An 8,845-nucleotide genomic window follows, 5' to 3' on the forward strand; every position below is an offset into this window, starting at 1 on the left:
CTCTTAGAATTTTCAGAATTCACACTTATTGTCTTAAATCTTCATTCAAGATTTTTCTGCATATTTTCATATCATTCAAAGCAGAAAATTCTTGAGCAATCTAATATCTTTGTGTTGTGAATTATTTTCATTGGAAGAGAAGATCAAGCAAATTGATATATCACTTTGGGTGATCATTATACTACAAACTTTACATTCAATCCATTGTTGTAATCCATATCTTATTTTTAGAATTGTTGAAAAATAAGATTGTGTGTTTTGTAAACACTTTGCTGTCCAGGATTGTTGGAAGCAAGAGAGTTAAGTTTGAGAGGATTGTTCTCATTCAACTTGGTGAATCACAAGAGATAGTTCTTGGTGATTGTGTCTGTCGTGTACAAGTCATAACAGATAGTGAAATCTCTTTCATGTTGAAAGGGGACTGGAGTACTCTCGATCTGTGAGGGGAACCAGGATATTTCTTCGTATTCTTTATCTTTCCGCATTACCGTTCATCGCTTAACATAACCAGAAAAGAAAGAACAAAGTTTTATATAAACCGAAAAAAGTGTTCAAAGATCCTAATTCACCCCCCTCTTAGGCGCTACTCAACTAACAAACCAAAGATCCAAGAGAATTGAGTAAGAATCGAAGAGATGAAGTTTTCTAAAATTTACCTTCAATGTTGTACAGAACTTGATGTTGCTTGCTTCAACCTTGATCTGATCACACTTGAGAAGTTTGCAGAAGAGGTTTAGCAATGGTACAAAGCTTTGGATCCTGGAGTTCTTGAATCTCCAAACAGTGAGATTCAAACTCAATTTTCAAGTTGAAAATTCTCAGGTTTTCCTTTGAAATTTGAGGGTTTAAATTGGGGGGAAAAGCTGGCGCGCAAGGTCTGTTTGAATTGAGCTCAGAGGCCTTGTATTTATAGCATTTGGAATTGATAATTGCACACTTGAAAAATTGCTAAATTTGGTCATTTCATGCACAAGCTTGCATGGGCGTGTACAGACCCATAAAGCAATCCAATTTGATCCATATCCAACTGTTCTGAAGTTCAAATGAGGCTTGAGTGGCAAGGCAATGATATGTGGAGTTTTGGACATTTGATTTTTTCCAATGATGCAGCTCTGTTAAAGCCATTCGCAGACCTAGCAAATTTCATCCAAAATGAATGAACTTGGGTTCTTTGGAAAGCTTAGATCAACGGGAACAAGTTTGATGTTGAACACTTTTTCATTTGGAACTTGGATCAAGGTGAATTTGAAGGTGGAAGTTTGGAAATTTCAACATGTTGAAATATTTTCCAAGTGTCAAGCCATATATCTCAATATTCCACCTTGATTAACTTTTTATGTGGGATTCAAATGAGAAAAGTGTATTTATCAAAGTTGTATCTATTTCAAAGACCTTCAAAATGGCCACCAACTTCATGGAATTTGGATTTAGAATGATAGAGTTATGCATTTTTGAAGTTTGGAAAAATCACTTGTTCAATGGTATAGGTCAAAAATGACCTATAATGTATCCTCATATCACATGCTCATAAAAGTTGATTTAGCTATCACTCTAAACATAAAAGTTGAATTATACATCTTGAATTTGATTGTTCAACTTGGAAATCTTTCATCTCATAAAAATTGAGCAAGTTATGGCCTTGGGAAGTTGACTTTCAAATTAGGGTTTAGACAAAATGACCTATAATGTTTCAACATAGAAAATGATTTTACAAGCAAAACTAGCTCTAGGTATCAACATGAAAGTTGGTTGGAATGTAATTTAGAGTAACGTTTCTCTTGGAATAATTTTCATATGGTGAAAATTGTAGGAGATAGGGTCTAGGGAGACCGAGTTTTGATTAGATGAATTCATCTGGCCAACCACCATCAACCAACTTGCTAACCTTCAATTCTTTTAACTTTTTAGGCTCATGGTAGATCATACATACATAATATAATGAATTCTAAAGTGTCCCTTCAGAAATTTGATCAATTGGTGAGATAGCTTATTGGAGAAGTTACTCAAGATACCCAGTCAAACTAAGGTTTCCAAGGCAAATCACTTCCAAACTCTTGAAGAATGCTTGATCAATATAACATGTAGAGATCATTGGGACTCATATATGATGCTTAGAGACATTGTGGATCCATCCTTGGTTGTGCTTTTAGCTATAAGGGTCTCAAACCCTAGGTATGAACTTGATAAATCAATGGGATCATGCCCTACCTACAAAAGAGTTAGGCAAATGCAAAAGACATATTTTTGGTATTTTGGTTAATGAAATGCTAAAATACAAGTATGATACAATCACATGGTACTTGGTGATCTCTCCCAAAACAAACCCAATGAGAGAGGGGTAAGGAGGATGCCAAGGTATGATCCCAGTGCTAATGCATATGATGAAATTGCATGAGGGATCTTAGGGTCAAAATTGGGGTCTTACAACTACATCTGTTGGACATGGGTAAAGTTCTTGAAACACAAGGATGAGTCACATTATGTGTTTTCTACCTTCTGCTCACTAGTGCAAACAGAAATTAATTACAAAATAGTCAAAGTCGGAAGTGATCATGGTGGCGAATTTGAAAATAAACATTTTAAAAATATTTTTGATTAAAATGGTATTTCCCATGATTTCTCATGTCCTAGAATTTCGCAGAAAAATGGAGTTGTAGAAAGGAATAATAGGACTTCGCAAGAAATGGCTCGCACCATGATCCAAGAAACTGATATGGCTAAGCATTTATGGGCAGAAGTAGTTAACACAACTTGTTATATTCAAAACAAGATTTCTATCTGACCTATTCTAGGTAAGACTCCTTATGAATTGCGGAAGAACACAAAGCCCAACATATCTTATTTTCACCCTTTTGGATGTGAATGTCTTATGTTGAACCCTAAAGAGAATCTTGGCAAGTTTAATTCTAAAGCACAAAAGTGTTTACTGTTAGGATATTCTGAACGCTCTAAAGGCTATAGGATCTTTAAAACAGAAGCACGAATTGTTGAGGAACCAATTCATGTTAGATTCAATGCTAAGCTTGACCCTGAAAAGTCAAAGCTAGTTGAGAAATTTGCATATTGAAGTTTAATCGTTCAGAATCCAAGGATATTGTTTCTAGAGAAAAAGACTCAGAAGACAAAGGCAAAGAATCTGAATAAATGACTCAACCAGAAGCAATCGTTTATCCAACTCATCAGAAGAAGAGTAGATCAAGAACTTCTCATTCGGAAAAACTAATTCTGGGAGACAAGAATGCTTCTGTCATAACTAGATCTTCAGTCAAACCTTCTGACGAGACTCTTCTAGGTTTTGTGTCTCTGATAGAACCCACATCTATTGATGAATCTCTTCTGGATAATGAATGGATTCTGGATATGCAAGAAGATCTGAATCAATTCACCATAAATAATGTTTGGGATCTTATTCAGAAACGAAAGGGTTTCCATGTCACTGGAACCAGATGGGTCTTCAGAAATAAGCTGAATGAGAAAGGCGAGGTTGTCAGAAACAATGATCAACTGGTAGCACAAGGTTATAGTCAGCAAGAAGGTATAAACTATACATAAACCCTTTCTCCAGTTGCCAGTATAGAGTCTATTCATCTTTTAATTTCTTTTGCAGTCAATCATAACATCATCCTTTATCAGATGGATGTTAAGAGTGCATTATTGAATGGATATATTTTTGAAGAAGTATATATGCATTAACCTTCTGGTTTTGAAAGTTCTCAAAATCCTGATTTTGTTTTTAAACTGAAAAAATATTTATATGGTCTGAAGCAAGCTCCTAGAGCTTGGTATGATAGACTAAGTAACTTTCTTTTGGAAAATTATTTTACCAGAGGGAAAGTGGACACAACTCCCTTTTGCAAAACCTTTAAGAATGATATTTAGATTGTGCAGAATTATGTTGATGATATTAGTTTTTGTTCTGCTAATGCATCGTTGTGCAAGTATTTTGCTAATTCAATGCAAGCAAAATTTGAAATGAGTATGATGGGAGAACTTAAGTTCTTTTTGGGAATCCAAATTGATCAACGATCAGAAGGAACATATATTCATTAGAGAAAATATACAAAGGAACTTATAAATAAGTTTAACCTATCAGAATGTAAGCAAACAAAGACTCAAATGCATCCTACATGTATTCTGGAGAAAGAAGAGGTAAGCAATAAGGTAAATCAGAAGCTATTCAGAGGTATGATATGCTCTTTTTTATATCTAACCGCTTCTAGACCTGATATCTTATTCAGTTCCTGCTTAAGTGCTCGCTTCCAATCACATCCTAGGGAAAATCACTTAATTGTTTTTAAGAGAATATTTAGGTATATGAAAAGTACTACTAACCTTGGTTTGTTTTATAGAAAGCCAAGTGAGTATAAATTAGTACGCTATTGTGACGCTGACTATGTTGGAGAGAGAATTGAAAGAAAAATTACTTCTGGAAGTTGCCAATTTCTGGGTGATAACTTGATCTCATGGTCTAGCAAGTGGCAGTCAATAATCATGATGTTAAGAACCGAAGTTGAATATATTGCAACTTCTGGATGCAACACTCATATACTTTGGATGAAGAGTCAGCTGGAAGATTATCAGATATCTGAGAGTAACATTCTTATTCTCTATGATAATACTTTTCTATTTGTTTATCTAAGAATCCTATCTTGCATTCTAAGGCTAAGCATATTGAAATAAAACATAATTTTTTCGTGACTATGTTCAGAAGGGTATTTTTCATTTAAAATTTGTTGATACAGACCATCAATGGGCCGATATCTTTACAAAACCCCTTTCTAAAGATAGATTCGTGTTCATTCTGAAAAACTTATTTATGAAGTTATGTCCAGAATGAAAAGATGTATTTTAGAACGCTTAAGTCTTCAGAACTCTAGATTAGATTCTGAGAATGCTTCTTTTTTACTCTGAAACATGAGCTTTCTGAAGTAAGGAAGTTTTCATGAATCAGAAAGAGTTTTGATCAGAAGCAATCTTATCGATTTTTCTTCCTGATTCTGAATAGTTGTTGCACTAAATGGTTGTCTTTTCGTTTATTTCATATGGTTCTTAGTGGCGACAACTGTCCTAATTTCTGAGCATGCGTGATAAAATCGTGACACATTAGGTTTAGCAATTCAACAAGCTCATGGTCGAGGATATCAGCAACCGTGGACTGCTCATGCAAATCAACAAGCTCATGGTCGAGGATATCAAAATCAACATCAGAACCAGCCCAGACCTTGAAACAATCTGGAATGAAGGAATGTTCCTCTCGATCCAATTCATATGTCATACAGTCAACTTCTGCTATATCTGATTCAAAGCTCGCTAGTGGAACCCAAGTCTCTTAGGTCGTTGCTAGAATCATACCCGCCTGGCTATGATCCCGATGTGCAAGGTGGATATCATGTCGGATCAATAGGGCACTCAACTGAAGACTGTAATGCTTTCAAGGCCAAAGTATAACAGTTTATCAACAAAAAGTACATATCCTTTTCAGAAGGAAGCCTGTTAGTTCACGTTAACCTCTCACCTGAATGAGTTCGAAGACTTCAATAGAGTATCTCATAATGATAATGGTTCAGACATGAAGACATCCTTAACTTTGGCAATCATCGGACAAATTTATTTTCATTGCATTTGTAACTTCTTTATTAATTAAATGCTACTTGGTTTTAAAGATTGTTGTTTTTAAATGGTTGTATTAATGAAGTAATGATGCATGTTTTGAATCAATTATGTCGTATTCACTCATTATTCTTCTCTTATATCAAAAACAAAAATACATCCATGTTATCCACCTCACTTTATTTATCAAACTGTTGTTTTAGAAAAATTGGAGGGAGGATGACAAAAACAAAATACCCATAATTGTTGACTGTATGCTTTCAGATAAAATCCCGCTGATGATGTACAGGCATTGTTTCAAATTCCCAAACACTGAAGAAATAAGGAGTTAATCCCTAATCAACCATTTCGAGCCTAGAAGTAGGTGTTTCTTTCCGATCTACAAATCCTTAAGTTTAACCCGAGGCATGGTAGTGTTCAGTTAATCTGACTCCACATTCAAATTACAAGAGAATACATCCCATATGGGGATTAATCACGTGATATTCTTCGCAAACATCCTGAAGTGGTGAAAGAACCTGGCAAAAACTAAAAGTTATGTCAATTGTTCTTCAATGACCAATGACTTAGCAGTCACAAGCCTTTCAAAAAAGAAATAAAAAGCTCGCTAAGTCGATACCCCCAAAAGGAGACTTAGGAAAAAGTTGGGGCAATCCCTCAACAAAACAAAACAAGATTCAGGGACCAGTATACCAAAATCAAAGGGTCACCGACATCCAAAAAACGAAATAAGGTGACTGCCATTTCAAGAAAGTCTTGAATCTTCATCTTTCTCCTTACACTGTCAAGCCCTTTTGACGAATGTGTGTGTTGAATTAACTTAACGTATGAATGGAGTTTATCAAGAAGAAAGGGTGGGTTAAAGGTGAATTTTGAGCCTTATATCCTTTTGTTTCAAAAACCGTAAACCAAGCCACGTTACAACCCTTGAAAAACCTAATTGAAGCAGGGTTATTTCTGAAAGCATTCTACATCAAGGCTGTGTAAATTGACTCTTAAAGATTTGCTAATCTTCTACATCGATGTCATTATTCTCATTATATCTTTCAGACTTTAAATTTCTAAAATAACATTGTGTTTGGACTCATGGTCCATTCCTCACACACTATCACATCATTCCAATAAATGATTCTTTTCAAAACTTGCATGAGCATCGCATTAAAATTACCAGTTATAAATGAAAAAATTTAATTGTAATTCAGCATTTGACATCATGGAAATTTCAACAAAGAGCAATCAGAGAAACTTGATCATTTACCAGAACCAAGACTACTTCATAACCCATGAATTAGGGGCATGCCACCCAAAACATCAAGTTGATCATAGGAAGGTTATTCCAAGAATTGACCAGTCTAAAGCAAGTCTCCAAACATCAGTTGATCAGGGGGAAAATCATTTAAAGTATCGGTTGATCCAGAGCATACCAACTCAAGACTTTATCAACCAAGGGCAGATCACCTAAAGGTTTTGTTGGCCCAGGGAAAATCCCTTCAATATTCAGTCAATGTGAGTTAAGTCACTTCAAGCTCATACCGCAGCAAGCTACCCCAAAAGCACATCAAATCCTGCCACTCAAAGAGTCGGTTAATTAGAGACAAAACCTTTCATTCTGGGTTAGGCCATCTCAAACCATCATCCTGGTATGATTACTTCCCAAAGTATCCTTTCCAGGAAAACTTCTCCAAAGCCCAACCAACTGGGGCAAGATGAGCCACATAGGAGCAAGTCCACTCCATATCTTCAAGTTGCTCAAGTAATTTTTGTTATGTCTCAACCACCGATTTTGAGACAATTGTCGGGGAATCATGCTATCACCCCATCCAATACCTTTGCCTTCCAGTAGAAGCCTTGTTGCAAAGAACCTTTTATTCCATTACCCGTACATGGGCATTTTTGGAAACCTTCCGATCATTGCATAAGTCATCCTTATTCATTAGTCATGTCGCTTCACTCAGACATAAAGGCATGCATATCATATCATCCATCGGACCTAACCCCATAACATGAACTTGACATAAAAAAACCTTATAACAAGATCTGACATCAAATCCCAATATCGCTTGGCAATTCAAAGTCCAGTTCATGCCTAGCAAATTGTCTCAAAGTCCAGTTCATATATGGAAAATACCTTTTAAACCAATTCCTGTCTGGAGAACCATTTCAAGTCCAGTCCCTGTCTGGTAAACCATTTCAAAGTCCAATTCATTGGCAGATCATTTTCAAGTCCAGTTACGATCTGGCAAACCATTTCAAAGTCCAAATTCATTGGCAAACCATTTCCAAAGTCCAATTCTCGTCTGGAAGTTCAATAAGAGTTTAGTTCCCATCTTGAAAGTCATTCTCAAAAAGCCTAGTTCCCGCCTGGCACACCATTTCCAAAGGCCAATTCTCGTCTGGCAGTTCATTTCAAAGCCTAGTTCACGTATGGAAAATCAAACATCAGTTCTCGTTTGGTAGATTATCTCTTAAACTAGTTCCCGTCTGGTCACCTATTTTGATACCATTTCCCATCTGGTATTCTATCTTTCGCAACAAGTTCTCGTCTGGTAGCTTCCTTTAAAAGTCAGTTCTCGTATGACAAACAAAAAACAAAGTCAGTTCCCGTCTGACAAACAAAAACAAAGTCAGTTCCTGTATGGCATTTTAATCCTTTTCACCAGTTCTCGTATGGTAACTTATCCTTTAAGTCCAATTCTCATATGGAATTTTAATCTTTTTCACCATCTCTCATCTGGAAGTTCACCTTCAAAGTCCAAGATCATTGGCGATCAAGAATAAAACCCTACAAAAGCCCAATTACCCATTTTCATTCCCATATGCATCGCATGCATCATTCATAAATGTTTTTCCTACCAAATAGGAAGATTCAAAAACACAATCATATCAATCATCAGCATACTTATGCCTAGCCTTATACAAAATCAAAAAATCATTCACATCTCTGCATGCACATCCTAAATATCCCCAGTAACTGCATACTACATGCATCTCATGCGTCATTACATGCATAAGTACTTCCATCCAAAGTGGAATGTAATACAAAATATCAAACATAACATAATTAATGATCCAGGGTCAATCACAAGTATCTAGGACAGTCCTCATTCAAAGTAATAATGTTGTTACCCTGCATATGCTTGTGGAATTATTTCCCAACAAGTCTTTCTTCAACTTTATGGTTGATAATGATATTCCCCGACATCTTTGCTATCATTACTCCCCAAGTAGAGGATAT

The sequence above is a fragment of the Lathyrus oleraceus genome, chromosome 4, assembly GCF_024323335.1.
Source record: "Lathyrus oleraceus cultivar Zhongwan6 chromosome 4, CAAS_Psat_ZW6_1.0, whole genome shotgun sequence".
Lineage (NCBI taxonomy): Eukaryota > Viridiplantae > Streptophyta > Magnoliopsida > Fabales > Fabaceae > Lathyrus > Lathyrus oleraceus.